Source organism: Spinacia oleracea, chromosome 3 (assembly GCF_020520425.1).
Source record: "Spinacia oleracea cultivar Varoflay chromosome 3, BTI_SOV_V1, whole genome shotgun sequence".
Classification (NCBI taxonomy): Eukaryota; Viridiplantae; Streptophyta; class Magnoliopsida; order Caryophyllales; family Amaranthaceae; genus Spinacia; species Spinacia oleracea.
This window is the reverse complement of record NC_079489.1, coordinates 8,511,106-8,531,715: the sequence shown is the minus strand read 5'-3', so window position 1 is coordinate 8,531,715 and position 20,610 is coordinate 8,511,106. Positions and strand designations below refer to the sequence as shown.

The following is a 20,610-nucleotide window of genomic DNA, read 5'->3' as shown; positions in this document are numbered from 1 at the left end:
TTGTGGATAGCAAAACGTATGTGATGATGGTGGGACCGCGGATGCCCCTAACTGCGGATACCCCTAACTGCTATACCCGAGTGCAGCCAACTCTGGTTGTACCCAGAAAAAACGACGTGTTTGTATTGTTTTTTTTTATTATTATTGTATTGTTTGTTCTTTATGTTGTTTTTTAAATTCATCATAAAATTGTTCATAATTGTTGTATTGTTTGTTCTTTTTTCTGAAATTTTATGTTCTTTTTTATATTATTTGTTTTTTTTTTGTTGAATTATTCGTTCTTTCTCATTTATTAATTTATTCATAATAATCATATGGTAAATGTTCATAATGAAATTGATCATATTTTTTGTTTTATTTGTTCATACCTTTTGTATTATTTGTTATTTCTTGTTCTATTACTGGACATCTTATAAACCCTTGTATCTTTATAAATTTTTTTTTTCTTTGCATTCCCATCATTTTCAAATCAGTAAATGTTCATTTTCAAATTAGTTGTGACCATCATATCAAATTACTTACTATTTTCATTTTCAATATACAACGATGAGGAAATTGAAACCATGAAAGTCAAATATTGTGTTCAAATCACACTTCATACACACATTCAAAAGTATAAGAACTCGAGGCTACATCAAAAGCAAGATTCAAGATTAAAGATATAGAAAATAAGTGGATGATTTCTACCAATATCTTGTAATTCAAGTACAAACTTACATAGACAATGCCCAAAATGTTTAATTTTTTTTGGTAAAATATGCTAAAATTTAGTATTTAATAAATACGGAGTAACATGCTAGTGATCATTGAAGCTTAATGTTGGTATAAATTCTAAAATAAATTCTTAAATGCAAGCGAACTCCGTTTGCAAGCACTATCGCTATAAAAAAAAAAAAAAAAAAAAAAAGCCGGAGAACAAATTGCTAAAAGTCATTTATTTTTTGAACAAATTGTTAAAAGTAGTGTGATGAAATTGTCAGCAAGAATCCATAACAGAATTGACAGAAAGATGAACTGAGAGTAGAAAATAGAGAGAGTTTCTTATTGCTTAAGCTACTGAGATTATGATTGATTAATTAAGGGAATGAGAGTACAAAGCAGCTATATATAGAATAAGACAAAATAACTAAGTTAGTCCATGAGGGCTGACAACTCAGCAATTCTGTTAGAAGGGAAATGATCCAGTGTGAGCAGCTCTAGCAGTGCATGGACGTGCCTGCAGCATGTGCATGGTCATGGTCTGCATCTGTATAACCAACACCCCCCCTCAAGCTAGGGGTTGCACCAGAAACTCCAAGCTTGGACAAAAGGTCCTTGAAATGAGGAGAAGGCAATGCTTTGGTAAAAACATCAGCCAGTTGAGAATTAGTGGGTAGATAAGTTAACTGAATAAGCCCTTCCACAACCTTATCTCTAGTAAAATGGCAGTCAATTTCAATATGTTTGGTCCTTTCATGGAAAACAGGATTTCTAGCAATGTAAATTGCAGATTGATTGTCACAATGGAGAGAAACTGGCTTCAGATCTGTCACACCAATTTCCTCTAAGAGTCTGACTAACCATGTAACTTCAGCAGCTGCACCTGCCATGGCCCTATATTCAGCTTCTGATGAACTCCTGGATATAGTACTTTGCTTTTTAGACTTCCAGGAAACAGGAGATTGACCAGAAAGTAACAAATATCCTGTAATAGACCTTCTAGAATTGGGGCAAGCTGCCCAGTCACTATCAGAGAAAGCTTGGAGAGAAAGAGAATCAGAAGCCTTCATCAAAATACCTTGGCCTTCTGTGTGAGCAACATATCTAAGTACATGATGGAGTGCTGCAACATGAGGCATTCTTGGAAGATGCATAAACTGACTTAGCAACTGGACTGCATAACACAAATCAGGCCTTGTGTGTGTGAGAAAATTTAGCTTTCCAACCAATGTTCTGTAATGCTCTGGAGTATCATAGGGAAGACCTTCATCAGAAAGTAGTTTGGTGTTGATGGGTAGAGGTGTGATTGTAGGCTTGCTGATGTCAAAACCACAATCACTCAATAGTGATTTGGTGAATTTCTTTTGTGTAAGGACAGTTCCATCAGTCAGATAACCAACCTCAATTCCCAGAAAATAATTCATGATCCCTAGATCCTTGATGCTGAAAGTAGTATTCAAGTGTTTCTTCAAGGCTGTGATTGTGGGCAAATGATTGCCAGTAAGGAGTATGTCATCCACATAAACAGCTGCTAGGGTGATATGCAATGTGTCTTTCTTGATGAACAATGAGTAGTCATTCTTGGACTGTATAAACCCTTGCTTCTGTAATTCCCCATGTAATTTTGCAAACCATTGTCTTGATGCTTGTTTTAGTCCATACAAAGACTTGGTAAGTTTGCAAACTTTGTTTCCTGGGTTTGGTATTCCATCTAGCATCCTCATATAAACTTCTTCATGTAAATCACCATGAAGGAATGCATTGTTGATATCCAATTGATAGATATCCCATTTCAAACTTGCTGCCAGAGCTACTATGCATCTTACAGTAGCCATCTTGATCACAGGAGAAAAAGTTTCCTCAAAATCAATCCCATATTTCTGAGTATAACCCTGAGCAACCAATCTAGCTTTACATCTCTCCAAAGAACCATCTGCTCTGAGTTTAATCTTAAACACCCATTTACATCCAATAGGCTTCTTTCCATTAGGCAAATCAACAACTTCCCATGTCTGATTGTTAAGTAAAGCCTCAATCTCCTTTTCCATAGCTTGTACCCACTCTGGTTTCAAAGCTGCTTCTTTATAGGATTTGGGTTCAGTCAAATTCTCAATGGTCAACACCATAGCATGGTGATGACTTGGTAGGCTGTTGTAAGACACTAGGTTACACCAATGTCTGACTGTATTACAGTGATATTGTGCTAAGTATGAAGGTGGTTTATGTGTTCTGGTAGATTTTCTGAGAGAAGGTTATGTGAGATCCAGAAGCATGTTTGGTGGAGAAAGAGAAGAATGGCTAGAAGTAGAGTGAGGGGATGAGAGAGGAGTAGTGTTTAAAGAAGAGAAGGGAGAAGAGAGAGAAGTACTTTGAGAGAACTCAGTAGGAAGAGAAGGTTGGTTTGTATCTATGTCTGGTAAAAGAGGAGTATGGACTGGAAGAAAAATATAAGGTGGAAAATCTGTAGTAGTGGAATCAGAAGTGGAAGAAAAATGTAAGGGGAAATGTGTTTCATGGAATATCACATCCCTAGAAACTGTGATTTTGTTGGTTTCAGTATCTAACACCTTGTAGCCTTTCTGTGTAGGGGAGTATCCAATGAATACACTGTGTTTTGCTCTTGCATCAAATTTGCTTCTGTGTACTTTAGAAGTAGACACATAGCATAAGCACCCAAAAGCTCTTAGATGATCATAAGAGGGTTTGTGACCATGCAGCTTCTCATAAGGAGTCAAATAACCTATGCTTTTCAAAGGCATTCTATTGATTAAGTATGTTGCACAAAGAACACACTCCCCCCAGTATCTGATAGGTAGTTTGGATTGAAAGTGCAATGCCCTGGCTGTTTCCAACAAGTGTCTGTGTTTCCTTTCCACCACTCCATTCTGTTGTGGTGTTCCACTACAACTGGTTTGCTGAACTATGCATCTATTCAGAAAAATTTGTTTCATTTCACCTTCACAGAATTCCAAAGCATTGTCTGATCTAACACACATAACCTTGGTATTGAATTGTGTTTCTACCATATTCAGAAAATTAACAATCACTTGCACAGCATCAGTTTTAAACTTCAGAAGATGAGTCCAAGTAGTTCTGGTAAAATCATCTACAATTGTAAGGAACATAGAACAACCATTGTGTGTTTTATTCTTGTAGGGTCCCCATGTATCCAAATGGATCATTTCAAACATCTTAGTAGTCTTAATACTACTGATAGGAAAGGAACATCTATGCTGTTTAGCAACAGGACATATTTGACAAATGTTGCTATCAGATACACTATTGTCTATATTATTAACAACAAGTTTGATCTTAGAAAATGGCATATGACCAAGTCTGAGATGCCAAACCTTTGCATCAGCTGCATTTGTACTTGATGCTTTGAGACAAGTTGTAGAAGTTGCTGTAACTTTCTGCTTCTGTTTGGTATCAACACTGTATAGACCAGAAGTCACTTTACCAAGAGCCTGTGGCCTTTTCATTAAATGGCCCTGGAGATAACATTCATCAGCAGTAAATGAAACTGTACACTGATGATCTTTGCACAGCTTATTAACGGATAGCAAATTGTATTGAAATTCTGGGACATGCAAGACATCCTTCAGTTGTATGCTATCATTTAAAGTTACTGTCCCTTTATGATATACAACAACTCTTCTTCCATCAGGTATTGTAATGTATTCTTCAGTGTTAGTAATAGGTTCATAATGATCAAACATATTTAGCCCTGTGCACATGTGATCAGATGCCCCACTATCTAACAGCCATGTAGAATGAGAGCAAGTAAGTAGACAGAAAGAATTACCTGCCATGAGTGCATGGCCAAGATTGTCTCCCTCCTCTATCTGTGTATCTGGTGTTCCTTTGTCAACTTGTTGTTTGTTCAGAAGGCTTAGTAACTGAGAGCATTGATCTGCAGTGAGAAAACCAGGTTGAGGTTGTGATTGACTTGCTTCTCTATCATTTGGATAAAACTGATTCTGGTATTCAACCATGTCATCATCAAAGCTTTCTTCAGAATAGGTAGCTGCTGCAGCTCTTTTATCAGTTTTGAAACCTGTAAAACCTGGTGGGAATCCATGTAACCTGAAACACCTTTCAGTGCTATGGCCATTAACCTTACAGTGATCACAAAAGTAACTAGAAGGCTTCTTGTAACCAGACCTAGTTCCTCCAAACTGTGCATTCTTGTTATATTGTGGTCTGTAAGTGTTGTATGACCCTCTATTCTGATAGTCATTAAATCTCCTCCTGTCTACAGCAAATGCATGACTCTCCTCTTGAGCTAGCATTCTGTATGCATGAGACAGAGTTGGCAAAGGCTGCATCATGAGCAGATTACCCCTAGCAATACTCAAATGATCTCCTAACTTCATCAAGAATTGCATTAGCCTGTGTTCCTGTTGCATCTTGTAGAATTGTTGAGAGACATTGCAAATGCATTGGTTACAAGTACAAGTAGGCAATGGATTTGCTGCACTGATCTTGTCCCAGATGGACTTGATTTCTGTGAAAAATTCTGCAATACTCTGATTGCCTTGGGTGACATTTGCAGCTTGTTGTTCCAAAGAATACAGTTGTGGTCCAGAACATAACCAAACCTATCATCTAAATCTTCCCATATTTCCTTTGCTGTACCAAAATACAGCACACTTTTGGCTACGTTTGGTGACAGATTAAACAAAATCCATGATATCATCATATCATTACATCTCAGCCATGCTTGATATGTAACATGAGTTGCATCTGGTTTTGGCAAAGCTCCATTCACAAAACCTAACTTGTTCTTGGATGACATGGAAATCATCATGCTTCTTTTCCAGTCTCCATATCCTTCTCCTCCAAATTTCACTGAAACCAACTGACTAGCTGTATTATCTGTAGGATGCAAATAAAAAGGGCTAGAAGGATCTTGATTAGGTGGTAAAGGTGTTTGGGCCATTTTTGAGAGTTTTTTTTGTTTTTAGAACTAGATTTTAGAATCTAAGAAGGAAGATCACAACAGATCTTGAACAAAACAGTTTATGACTGAGAAAATCAGGAAAACACACACAAAATCACACAGCAGTGATTATCAGATCAAGAAGAAATAATTTCTGACTATTTTAATCAGAAAAATACACAGAATCACACATCAGTGACTTATTAGAATCAAAGAACTACTTCTGAACGATTCGTTAGAACTTGAAACAGATTTTGATCAAAGAAAATTGCAGAAAATTGATCGAGGGAAAACAAAAACCCAGAAAATCGAAGTTCTCAGAATTTAGATTGAATCATACCATTGCAATCAGGAAAGAATGCTGAATCAGGATCTTAAGTTTCTGCTCTGATACCATGATGAAATTGTCAGCAAGAATCCATAACAGAATTGACAGAAAGATGAACTGAGAGTAGAAAATAGAGAGAGTTTCTTATTGCTTAAGCTACTGAGATTATGATTGATTAATTAAGGGAATGAGAGTACAAAGCAGCTATATATAGAATAAGACAAAATAACTAAGTTAGTCCATGAGGGCTGACAACTCAGCAATTCTGTTAGAAGGGAAATGATCCAGTGTGAGCAGCTCTAGCAATGCATGGACGTGCCTGCAGCATGTGCATGGTCATGGTCTGCATCTGTATAACCAACATAGTGATTGTTCATCGTCTTTCACGGCTCGTCTCTTCCTTTTAAAGCTAACCCCTGTTTTCTGCATTTACAAATTAGAAACACAAGTATAGTTAGTGGAGTATGAGTAGTAGACTAGTAGCAAAAAGGACTTCTTAAATACCATGTACACTCGAAAGAAAAACCTTAGATAATATTTTAATGGTAAAATTGCTAAGGATTGTTCAAACCTCAATTTTCACAAAGTAACTCAATAAGTCCATATACATTACTTGCTCCATTTTTTTTTAATTATTGCACCATCTATATTGGGCACAATAATTAAGAAAGAAGGTAAAATGTGATAGATTGACAAAAATACTATGTGTGATTAAGTACAAATTTTGATGTACAGAACAAGTGAGGTTTGGTAAAATCATAAACAAATCTTCAAACTTATCATCAACTTCATGAATAACAACAAATAATTCGTACACAAGCGGAAGAAAATTCCAGACTAAGAACTTATAATTCAAACTCATAGAACATATACATCCACATCTATAGAACATGTAGTTCAAAACCAAAGAACGTATTTAATCCCAAAGAACTTATAACTCAAACTCAAAGAACATATACTAACAAAATTACCTACATTATAATCTAATGAACGTCATCATCTTGAAGCTCATACAAAACACAAAATTAAAAAAAGTAAATACCAAAACACATGAAAAAATTAAGAAAAAGTAAATACCAAAACACATGGAAAAACTTTCAAGAACAAATTTGGAACGATAAGAAGTTCAAATGTATAGAAAATCAAATCCTCTGAGCATTTACCAGATAATTATTTACAATCATCTCAATTTCACGCTCAGTTTTGTATTCTGTAGTTCTCGCCAGTGGCGGAGCTAGATAGGTGCGGTGGACCCCCCAAAAAAAACTGGAAAAAAAAACTTATAGCTGAGAGCTAAGAGATCTGGTATTATAGAAAACCGATCTCTTAGGTTATTGAAACACCCGCCCCATACGTAAGAGATCAGTATACTGTAGTGATAATTCTCAGAGACAGTATTTAAAAGAACCGTTCTCTTAGAATTTAGAATAAATACAGCGGGATTACCTTACGAGATCAGTCTTTAGAAAAAACTGGTCTCTTAGAGTTTTGAATTTAAATACCCGCTCTCTTTAATTAAGTTATTCTTTTCAGTTTTCACCACACATATGAAAACCGTAGAGAATAATTGTAATAATTTTGTACGATTGTAATATGAATATTGATTAATTTAAGGACGATACATTTTTTTTAGTAATATTGTGTGTTGTGGAGGATCACCCGACACAATACTCTAAAAATCCTGGGAACGTCACTGCCGACACCCCAAAAAAAAATTCCTGGCTCCGCCACTGATTCTCGCATAACCCTTGCCCGACCGAATCTGTAATATAACAGGAACCACAGTAAGAAATTGTTGTACTCCATAATTTCTATTTTTAAATTTTAATTTACGAATTTATATACTCCATATGTTTTTTTTTGAGGGAATATACTATAATATAATTGCATTGGTTCTTTCCTTTTCTTTTATTTATGGACTACCTTATTTGTGCAAGTATTAATTTAAGGAAATAAAGTATTTTATTTGCTGTATCTATTGGCAAATAGACAGCTATTGTTCTCACAACAGAATTTTTTTTCAAAATATCTTGCGCGCACAAGGTGTACAATAAATTTATTGTACACCAAGATAACTTTTACCCATTTTTTTGTAACTTTAACCTAGTTTTAATTAACTTTTATATTAGTAACAAAAAGTTGATAGAAATGATTAAATGATTAATTTTATACATTACTAGTGGTTTTGAAGAAATATGTTTTTACTGAAATGAAAAAATTTATCACTAAAAATAGATAACTTTTACACATATAAGCTAAACTTTTAAACATTTTGAGTTAACTTTTACTTCGGTGTACAATATTTATTATACACCCTTTGTAATAAGAATTTGTGTTTTTTTTTTTTATCTTACCTATTCAAACGATGAAACTAGGGTTTGATGGTTGTTGCGTTGTTTGAGGAGTCGAAAGTACTTTACAGTAAAATTGTTTTGGCTTGGAGTATTTATAGGTGTAAGGTGTTAGTCGTGCTGTTGTGAACGTTGGACAGCGCCTAAAAGCCCATACATAACACAGGGGCAATTTTGTACTTTCATCTCTCTTCGTTGACAAGTCAACAAAAGTCAAAAGTAACTAAAAAGCTTCCTCTTTCTTCTCCGACTGATTCTCTTTCTTCTCCGACTACGCCATTGTTGATTCTCTTTGTTCTCCGACTTGACTGTCGTTACTCCGAAAAGCGTGCGGTAACCCTTTCATCTCCGTTTCTGTTGAAAAACGATAGTCTTGAGAAAGCCATCAACGTTGAACTTCTATGGCTGCTAGAGGTTAGTAATTCAATTTTATAGGATTCTTCAAGATATTTTTAGTAGAGTAGGTTCAATTGATTTTGGTTGGTAATTTTTTGGAAAATTGAATTGGAATTTTTAGGGTTTACATAGTCAAATTGAATTGGAATTTTCTAGGGGGTTTACATAGTCAAATTGGGGATTTTTACATAGCACTTGGGTAGAAGACTAGACACGAGTACCCATTCACACCACCAGTCTTAAGTATGTTTTTTCTAGGTTTTGAAGTGCAGGGTAAAGGTTGTTGTTATTGGGACGTCGTATTCTTCAATTGCATTTTTGTTTCTCTATTCTGTAATCATTGAGGCAATGGGGTAATGATAATAATAATGAATATTCTGTAATGTCTTTCCATGTCTTTTAATATAAATTGAATGCAACTTATCGTGTTAATCGGAAGCAGTTCAGGCCTTCAGGCTTGTTTATGTTGGACTAGTCTTATATGCACGCATATATGCACGCGATGCGTGCGAGATTATACACAAAGTACAATGATAGATGGATATATTGTCACAAACCAGACCAAATTACATGATTCATGGCTATTTTCCATAAAATAAGAAATGAACACAATTTACTCAAATTCGGTACTAAAAAGTAAAAACAACTAAAACAATTCAAAATTTGTATCATATTACTTAATTTCTTCTCTCGTAGATGTTTTTTCCCGGATTGTTGATTCTACTCGATGCGTCTCCCCTTTTGATCGAACTCGAAAAAATCAGAAAATTTCAAAAATTCAGAAATGATCAATGAACTCATAAAATCAGAAAATAATCCCCAAAAATTCAGAAAAATTAAACCTGTGCAAATTAAATCAAGTACTCAAAGAAATATAAATAACACCATTTCCTACCAGTTGGGGAAATAAAACTCTATTGGACTAAAAAAAACACAATATCGGTTATACTTTTGCACAAACGATTCAAATAACACAATAGTATCTCAGTCTTCACTACATATGCAAAACTTAACTCAATCATACAAAAACACTCAAATTCCATAGGTAAGCAGTGGTAACATCACTCAATCATTCATGAAAGCATTCAATAATGACTTTTTACTTGAACTTAAATTTGCAACATAAGACCAACAAACATAGTTCAAGAAAGCGTGATAAAGTATCATTAAAAGACAAAAGTTACAGATCATAAGGGCAGTAGAGAATATACCAATAGTTCCTCGGTTACTGAAGTTTGGAACGGTTGATCAAGAAGCTCCTAGAAACCCGTCATTGATACAATCCTTCATTGGTGTTGTCGCAGTCATGCAGTATTGAATGCCAGAGAGGGTCTTCATAATAGGATGTGGTTTCACTTCTTGGACCGCAACTGTGTTTACTGTGTTATTTCCGCCACCAGCATTTCCACAACCAACATTTCCTCCTCCAGATTTTTTTTTCCCAATCTCTATCTTTACCTGTTATTTTATACATAACAACAATTTTTTTTACCACAAATATCAGTTTCAAAGAAATAAATACAAATTCCTTGAGTGATGCACAAACTTTAGTTAAAAATAATTGAAATGATTTGTGTTTGGCGGTATCAGTATTTATTTGTGTTCGTAATGATTTTGATTTTATTCTTAATGCTAACGTTTTTAGTTTTTTTACTCGTCTAAATTGTTGAATCCATGCCTTCACTTAAGCTGTAATTTATTCCCATCTGGGGTATGCGGAAACATGTTCTTTTAATTTTTAATTAGTGGAGCATCAACAATCAAGCAGGATATGCATCATGATTAAATTCAGAAAACTGAGATAATCAATCAAACTAATAGAAGGATACACCTCATCATTAAAGTCATAAATTGAATTGAGATGATCAAACCAACTAATAGCAGGATACACATCATGATTATATTTAGAAAATTGAGATAAGCAGTCAAACAAATAGCAGGATATGCGTCATGATTAAATTCAGCAAACTGAGATAATCAAACAAACTAATAGCAGGATACGCATCTGATTAAACAACACAAAACAAAATTGAGATATAGAGGTGACTCAGAAAATGATTTGTACCCGTATAAAAGAGCCATTAGACGGGCCTGTGGGTTAGAACATCTTCACAGTCCCAAATTGGTAAAACTCATCTCAATCCTCAAAATTGAAATTGGGAAATTGAACAGGAATTACCTGAGGGAAGCAATGCGATCAATTAGCTCAGAAAGGACGCATGCTGGAAATTTCACAATTTCACACATCAGAAACACAACTGACCATAAGTAAAGCAGAAAATTTTGGTATATTACAAACACGATAAAAAATTAGACACAGTAATAAACCGGCTATTCAGCAGATTCAGCTTGTTACTTACATCAGATGCCTCCATAATCCCAAACTTTGTGTCTTAGTGCCTTAATTTTGGTTGTTTGTTGTTCTTTTTTTGTTGGTTTTTGGTTACCTGTTGTGGTTTGGCCTGTGTTGTTGGCTTTTAGCAGGCTATTTTTGGGTTCTCTGTTGTCTGTAGTCAGGTGGCAGCAACTTGGTCTAGTGGCTTTTGCTTTTGAGCAGGTTCTGCAGGGTCTTTCTGATGTAGTTCTGTTGGGTTTCAGTTCGCAGCAGGCAGCAGCTGTGCTTTTCCAGTCAGTTAGTGCAGCCAGTGAGCCAGCTGTCTTACTTTCTCCGCCATTTCCTTCATCTCCTCCTCCAACTCCTTGATTTTCCCTTTAAAACCCTCACATACAGCATACCAACACTCACTCAGTTGAGCATACAACTCACAAACCAAACACAAAATCTCACAATCAAGTCACACGACAAATTCAAACAATGTTCAAATCAAATCACAAATTTAAAAAACACATATAAATTTTAATAAAAGTTGAATTGAAGAAGGTAGGTGTTTGTCTTATACTTGCATTATCTGCTGAGGTTCTATGAGTTGAGAGAAAGGGCGATGGAGTTGAGAGGGAGAGATTGTTCTCTCAAAACACTAATCAATAGGAACTCCATCACCCATCAAATCTCCAGTTCATCGATATGACATATCTTTAAATCCATCAAACCATATCTTTAAATCAATCGATACATTAAGATTCATGAAAATTAAAAATTTATAAGCATCTGAAATTTGTAAGGACGGCAAGATATTGAAAGTTAGATTGTTGGAAAGTAGGCATTGGTACGTCGTCATATAAATGGTGGGAACACAATCCGATTGTAGAAGAAATTTTTCCACAAAACAAAAAGTAGTCATGAAAATTACCATCCTTCCATTTTTCCCCTCCTCGATTGTCTCTCTCCTCAGTAACGCTCACTTGGAGAATGGAGATTGGAGAGTAACGCATGGGATTGAATCAACTTTGTGAAGATGCGAAGGGTATTTTAGTATTTTACATAGGGGACACGAAAAGTGATGTTACCAAAACGCCCTCATCTGTTCCTTTATATAATAGAGATTGTTACTTGCTCTTTGATTCTACTAATACGAACCTGTAACTTAGGAGAAATTTCAAAACAATCCCCTTGATTGACATATCAAGTGGCATTTTCGTAATTACAATAAGTAAATATACAATCTAGAAATTGCAATGTACAATATATTTGATATTTAAAAAGTTAAAAATAAAAGAAAATAATTTTAAATATAAAAAGATATTGTACACTTAAATAGGTAGATTGTATATTTTGATAATTTATTTACGAAAATACCCCTTGATATGTTTACTTGCCAATCAAGGGGATTGACTGGTTGGAGCTCGTAGGGTTTGAATTTAAATTATTAGGTCACCAATTTATAGCTTCAATTGATGTAGTCGGGTAATTTGTGTAAAAGTTCGAAAAGAGCAGCCATAAAATTCAAAAAGAGCCAAAGAAGTTCACCATCACCATCACCATCGCTTTAAAGGGGAAACAACTTAGGATTCTTGCAAAAGGGAAACATAGAAGCTCTCTTTTTATTCGCTGTTTCGTCTTGGAGTGTTGTTGGTGGTAATTTCACGATCACTATTGCTGAAGGGAGTTGGATGACACGTACAGCCAGGTGCCTACGCTGGCCATTGGTATGTGGAAAAAGGCCTGACAATGCAACATTTAAACGAGGCGTTGTGAAGTACATTTACAACTGTGTGGGTCATGTTAGTGAACCTGCAGCAGTCTATTGCTGCTTACTGTTAAGTATAACCTTGGTGAAATAGCCTTCAAAATGTAAAACAGGAAAACAAGTTACACAGAGAACTGAAAGTTCCATAAATTTGATCAACCAATGGTATTACTTGATTAAAGTCCATGATCTTTAGGCGTGAATCCAACCAAACAAGTCCTGGTATTTTAGAAGTTATATGCTTGGTCATGGGTGTGTGTCTATTTGATTGCACTGATTGGGGCAATCTGTGATTTTTCTTTTTGAATCAGAGGACATCTTGTCTCATTATTTGCTCTCCTTTTTTCCTACTGTTTTATATATTCTCTTTTCCTGTCAGAAAAAGCTATTTAATTACACTGATAGAGGTAAGACTGCATTTGTGAACTTTCCCGGATACCACTTATTGTTGAATCAATAGTCCGTACTGGGAGGTGATAGTAGTGTACATCTGAACTGCTTGGCTACAAATATATATCAAAAATTAACTGGAGTACATGGGATGTGAGGGATAATATTATCTTACTTGGTGTTGTTTACTTTCAATGAGAAGCAAGTGCCATGAGACTGCTTTAGAAGATGACCGATAAATGGTGAGTGGAGATGTAGTAGCATGACTTTTGTTGGTTGTTTTTCTTATGGTGAACTAGTAAAAAGAAACTAGGGATTATCCAAACGAGGAAGGGGTAGTGGACGAGGAAGGGGAGAAGCGCAACCAGATGTAACTGGTCAGGGACGAGGAGGAATAAGAGGAGCAACTTGTGTTGCTTTCTTAGATAATAGGTTTTAAGAACTGTAGTAATGATGCAATGATCCCTAAGAGTAGATCTGCTGGGAACATCAAGAATGCATCTGCTCCTGCCATAGCTATTGACTACTGGAGGTTGCCAGCAGATCTACTCTTAGAGGTGTTGTGATGGTTGTTAGGGCAGATGAATATCGAGAAACCGAGAATGTATGGCTCGTTTTTTTTTCTTCTTGATTAATTTAATTTTGCTAAGAGAGAGGTGTAAAATGAAAAATATATATTATGATGTGGGAAGTAGCATTTCCTAGGATGATTATACTTAACTCACTTAAGTAGTATAATCTGACAAATGCTGTTACTTAGGTGGTTGTTTTTTCTTTGTTGGAGCAACAAAAGGATAAAGGTTTGGGGCTATGATTCTTTTAAACCTTTTCTTGTGAAAAAGTTAGGATTTTCAATGGCAGTAGAGGTCTGATTTCAGGGGAGGGAGATAATGTAGAAAAAGGAATCCCTGAAGCTGTGAGCAATGACAGAAGCAATGTGTAGAGGGAACATCTATTAGCTAGTTTAAGCTTGATAATAATTTGTTTAAGATTATAACATCAGCTTGTGTTTGATTGTTAATGATTTTACAGGAGTAAGTTTCTAATATGAGATTATTATTTTATTTTTAAATCTGAGCAAAGAGGGTTCCGAGTTTCATAGTTTCATAGAGGAGAGTAACGAGAAACCTTCGCAACCTTGCGATGAGAAACTGGTGTAACTGCTTCAGAGGCAACAGAAACAACGGTTCAGTTGGCGATCTGGACAAACACTGTACCTCAGAGCAAGATTAGCGCTAGTATAAGGTAAGACTTCCACGTCATCTTGTTATTAATTTTTATTTATTTTTAATTAATCAGATTCTTGTTGAGACCCTTTCAGACTTACGTAATTTTTCTACTTCACCTTTCATACTCATTCAAGACTCCTCAAACTTATGAAAATAATAAAATAAAAAAGAATAAATAATAATAATTAAGATTGAATGTACTGTTTAAACGTTTTAAGTAAAGTCTTGGAATTTCAAGACTCTTGCTCAGACTTTTTGTCATACTCTTCCACTTAAATGAGAGGTCTTAACTTAATACTCAATAAGACTATTGCTCATACTATTGCTCAGACTACCGCTAATCTTGCTCTCAGACACATCTGCACTTTTCTCAAGGCATGCTTAACTCGTCAACTGATTTGGATCAATCAAATTATTTTTACATTACATGAATTAATTTGTGTCAATTTTTCTTAATTGTAGAGTTTGGTGGCTTGTGGGAGTGTGATTGAGAGGAATTTGTTGGCACACGTACAGCAGATATTATTTCGGGAGAAGAAGACATGCAAGAGAAAAGATGATGTTAATAGATTCTACTGCAAAATGTACACTATCAATGTAATCATAAGTTGAGATGCAGATAAAGGTAATTAGATAAACCTAAATTCCTAATTGATAACTTATTTACCTTTTGATTTATTTTGATTTACCTGATTAGTTTTGATAACTTGGGGACTGCAGGTCAGTTTTAGAAGAAATATTTATTAATGTCTTCTGAAAAAGAAGAGCAATGTGCGTTATTGCGCATAGACGTTAGTTCAAATCTTACATAGACTATAATTATTGTAATGATTTATCAAATTTTCAAAAGTAGGGAAGAAATATCAACATTAAAACTAGGTAGAAATGTATAATGAAGTATTTGCATTTCAGTTGCCCTAGCCCCTAACCTGACAGCGCTTTCATCTACCACGGTTGCCTACTGCTATTAATTGCATCCTTTGACCGCTATTAGTTGCGATATTTGTAGTAGTGACGTGCTAGGTTTGTGATAGTGCTAGGGAGCTATACTACTACATAATTTTTTCATAAGCTCTTTATGCTACGTTCTCTGTTGTCTATACATTTCAAGGGGAAATGTGATGGTTCCAATGGCGGATCCACGTTGGGGCCGGCGGCCGGGGGCACGTGCCACCCCCGGGAAAAAAAAATTAAAAAAAAAAATTGAAAACGTGCAATAAGAAAAACGTAAAAATATATATTTAAAACCTCCACTATGTAAACAGAGAGTACGATTGTGTTGCAGTGGTCAAGGGATATTATCCTTGATTCATGTCCATAAATTAGGGGTTCGAGACCCGATAATGGCAATTTTGGTTTATGTATTAACTTATTTGTTTCTTTTCTTTTTAACTCTTTTTTGTTCATTTTTATATTTAATTGGACTACGCTAAAAAAAATATCATGACCATCAATTGTTCATTTCATATTACTTGTTTCATTCCCTTTCTTTCCTAAATAATTCCATTTGTTATAGAGCTTTGGTGTTTTTTTTTTAACACCAATTGAATATTGTCTGCTTTTTTTTTCCACCTTCATATTTAATTGGACTATACTACTTCCTTTGTTCTGGAAATATCGCACCATGGTTGAATTTTACTCCTCTAAGCCTTACTTTGACTCTTAATATCGTGCGCAAGTAAAAATTATAAAAAAAAAAATATTTAGAAAATATATATCGATACGAATCTAACATGACCTCACATGACTAAAATTTCCTTATATACGAATCACAAAAAATTGCCAAATTTGTAGTATGAATAGTGTAAAAAAAATGGTGTGATATTACCGGAATAGAGGAAGTATAATAAAATAAAAAATTGTCCAGAACAAAAAATATATCTTCAACGTCATCAAATACCTCTAAGATCTCAGCTTTCTCACCAAATTTCAATCTATAATTATCCTATTTATAACTCGTGATGTTCATATTTATCAATGACATTGTCAAGCAAAGTCACTTGCACTTCGTCACACTGTAAAAGTTGAAAGTTAAATATTTAGTTCTACAACTAAAAATGGCGTAAAAGAATATGAATATAGATTAGCGTTTCAGTCATATATATTTATCCATGAACACCAAATTTCATCTACGGTGGACTTTTCCATCGTTATCTTTGGAATGCTCATTAACCAACCACAACAAATTTAACAAACTCTCAAGTTGACTGTTTGTATAGCTAGTGTAACATAGTGAAATGGTGTATACTTTATATTCATCTTCAACACGTAAGCATAAACAAAACAATAATAGTACAAAAAATAATATTGTCTTCTGATAATTATCATACATATACTCTGATAAAAAATTGATCATAGATAATACATAAATCATAAAAGGCCGGCAAATGTGTAGGCTATGTCATTAACCATAAACGAGATGTGTAAGTTGTTTTGGATCAGTTATAAAAGCGTATTACGTATATGATAAAAAAAAATTACTTGATCAAATTAATAAAAAATAGTTTCCTTATTATTTCCTGCCTAGTATCTTAATTATTCTTATTTCCAATTTAGTCTCTCGATTAATTGTGTGTGAAGACTTTTGCTGTTTTTTATTACCTGGATTTTCTTAAATAACTTTGTATGAGAGATGAGGATTGGGGTTTTGGAACCCTCACATTCCTCACCACTCTACTTTAATAATATAGATTGGAATGCAATTAAAATTTCTTTGACACAAATCTATCTTGGACGATTTACTATTTTTCGCAGATATTTAGGGAGGAAGCTACTATAAATAGCAGTTAACAGAGTAGTGAGCCAGTCAGTCTTAGAATGTTCGTTGCTTGATCAGGAATGCGCTTGTCAAGTGTATGTTTTGTTTCATCATTGAACTTATCGCTTCTAGCCGGAGACCAAATTTAGGTGTCTACACTAGTGTAAAAATCGAAGAGTTGCATCTAAAAAATTAAGAAATTACGTAGTAGAATAGTAGATAGATTAGATTACGCAAGTTCTGCTCATGTGTAAGGAGGTTATATGCTTTTTTTAAAGTAGTAAAATATTACTATCAATGGCGGTGATAATTATTGAATTTAGTTGCTAAATATAATACCGTTTAAAATATAAAATAGTAAAATACCCCGTAATTGGCGGCTATAATTATCGAATTTAGTTGTTAAAATATTATATAGTACTATAGTAACTTTTTTTAACACTCTTATTCATATTGTATTGATTTTCTAATTTATTTGTATTCTAAATTATGTAAGTACAAATCGGTAGAGTACTCTAAACCTTTTTTATATAAATATCCTACTACGTACTACGTATGGATTAACTTTCTTATAAAAAGATAATCATATTATTTATATGTTAACCAAATATAGAAAAAAAATTACAAAATATTCCCATGTATAGAATGCCATTTTTTTTAGGAAAATAGAGTCAAATACGTTATAAAGTGAAAGTTAACAAAATATTTTATTTTGGTTTTTTACATCTATAAGAGAGGTAAATCAGAGAGCGGACATTTGTCAGCTCCACATTGATTTCCTCTCTTTTACCCTCCTTCATCATTAATTAAGTAATTGAATTAAAAAATACAATCAATTAAAAGCAATACAATCAACTAAAATAGTTTAACTCAAATTAAATCATTTAGCATAAATTGATTGGAAAATGGCGCAAATCTAGCAAAAATTAATACTAATTCAAATTAATATTACCTCAAATTTGTTTGCACATAAGATAATTGCCGTAAATTTAGCACATATTAAAGCATAATTGCAAATTAGAAATTGAATATTTTTTTTAAAAACAATAACCAATATTGCCCATAAATAAATCAATCATTATTTCCAATTCAAAAAAAAATTAGACAAATTCAAAAGATTATTAATTGCAATCATAATTTATGATTAAGCTAAATTTGGGGATAACTTTAATTAACCCATAATTCACGTCAATTACCTCTCAAGAAACTAGCCAAAAATAATTAACATTTGTCTACTTTATAAACCTAACTAGCTCCCTCCTCATCTTAGTCACTCAAACTACAATCTATGTTTCTCCCCGTGTGTTTTTATTTTATTTTATTATTTCTAATCATTAAGGTTCAAATGTATAGCATTGACATACATTAGAAATAAAAAAGTGAGGGAGAAACATAGATTGTGTTCTGAATGGTTAGGATAAGGAGGGAGCTAGTTAAGTTTATATAGTAGAAATTGCTAATTATTTTTGGCTAACTTTTATAGAGTGCAATTTGGATTATATATCCGGGTGTGCATTGTTCATTGTGCACTCTGATGAAAAACTCAATTAAGCATCTAATGAACATGGAGAATGATTTAAATGCATGTACATGTACAAGTGGAATATTTGAACTATATGTTCATTTACTAAATCTTCTTTGGGTATGAACAATATGTTCATTGTATTTGAACCATATGTTCATTTAAAAACATGGTGTAGAGTGACCATTGTGCGCCCGGGTGCATAAACCATATTTTTCTTGAGAGGCAATTGACGTAATTATGGATTTGTATATGTTATACATTTTTTAAAAAATATGTTAAAACTTTTATTTGAAGATAAAAATCACACGTTGCATTGGATTGCTTTTAAATCATTTTCTTAATTTTTGATTAAGATACTATCAGAAGGAAAAATAAATAAAAAGGTAGTCATGTTACGATAATAATTATTGATTTTTTTTAATGTAGGCTTACATGCATTATAAAAATTCACGTACACATGCGTGCATAAAAAGACTAGTAAACTACTTTGCCTACTTAGGAGCTAAAGCTCTAAAAGAAATTGTAGCTCCTCCTTTAATATCAACAAACATGACTCGAACCAAAAAATTTCTCCCCTCTTATAAATGTCCATGACATTTCACCTTTTTTATATGTAAACTAGCTTTGGGCTCGGGCAATACCCCCGATTTGTACATAAATGTTATGTTTTGAATCTGCATTTATTAGTATCTTATGTTAGACATTTAATATATGATATTAAATGATTTAATGGTTAAATCTTTCATATTTTATACATGAAGCCTCAAGTTCAATCCTTGTGGAGAATAGTTTTCTAACTTTTTGAAAGGAAAGTTGTTGGAATGAAGCGATTGAAGGAGAGCACCACGTGACACGCATATATTTTTAGGAACACAGTTTTATATGCTAGACTTTAGCTTATTAGTATAGATTATAAAGTTAAAAAGCGAAAGAGCATATATATATATATATATATATATATATATCGATAGCATCCGTAGATGAACTGACAACTTATAATGATAATATACCTTGTAACTAAAAAAGTATTTCGTAATGTAGATGAGTATAAACAAGCCGAGCCGGGCATTGCCTGCTCATATTCATTTAACTTAAGTAAGCTCGAGCCTGAGCTTTCGGTAAGGAACTTATGTTTTCACAAAAGTTTCGTGAACTACTCATTTATTAACCGAGCCGAATTCACAAGTGAGATTTTTCCACAAACGACTTTTGAACTTTTAATAAGTGAAAATCTCAAAAGTCAAAATAATTTTTTTTACTCTATGCTTCGCCTTTTGGGGTTAAGAGTCAAATACTTCCGAGGGCGGAGAGGCACATCTCAGAGATGTATTAAGCAAATACATCTCACCCTACAAAACGACAAATAAGACAAGCATTAAAACAAATGCCAGTTTTCAAATAACAAATGCCATTTTTAAAAAACAGATGCCATTTTTCAAAAAAATTGATTTTGTCCTTTAGGATTTGTCTTTAGCCTATTTTCTCATTTTGTTGGCATCATGTTTTTGTAAAAACATAACAACATCTATCTGCCATGGAAATATATTTCCTCAATACTTCCCCCGTTCCATAAATATCGCATTATATTATTTTATACTCCCTCCGTATTTATTAAGAGATACACTTGGTCGGGCACGGGTATTAAGAAGAAGAATTAAATGAAATAAAATAATAAAGCAAGTGGGGTTGGTTAGATATTTTAATAAATAAATAAGTGGGGACCATGTCATTTTGGGTGGTGGAGTGAGTTTCTGAAATTATTTGTTTAATAGAATGATGGGTCATAGAGTAAATTAGATGTATTATTTAATTAAATGGTGGGGTTAATAAATTACGATTCAACGCCGCTCCTCTCTCTCCCTCTCCTTTTTTCTCCCTTCTCTCTCATCTTTTTGGGTTTCAAT

The 20,610-nt window shown here is 33.8% G+C and overlaps 1 long non-coding RNA gene across 3 annotated transcripts; it reads left to right on the top strand.

Moving 5' to 3' along the window:
* Positions 1-8,417: 8,417 nt before the first annotated feature.
* Positions 8,418-15,473, top strand: LOC110786073 (uncharacterized). Of its 3 annotated transcripts, none has more exons than XR_002532781.2 (4): positions 8,418-8,734; positions 14,227-14,439; positions 14,886-15,048; positions 15,144-15,468. It is a non-coding gene; the product is annotated as an uncharacterized lncRNA (long non-coding RNA). The 3 variants fall into 3 exon arrangements; XR_002532783.2 differs by having other exon boundaries at positions 8,424-8,734; positions 14,278-14,439; positions 15,144-15,464; XR_008929847.1 differs by having other exon boundaries at positions 8,423-14,439; positions 15,144-15,473.
* The last annotated feature ends 5,137 nt before the right edge of the window (positions 15,474-20,610 follow it).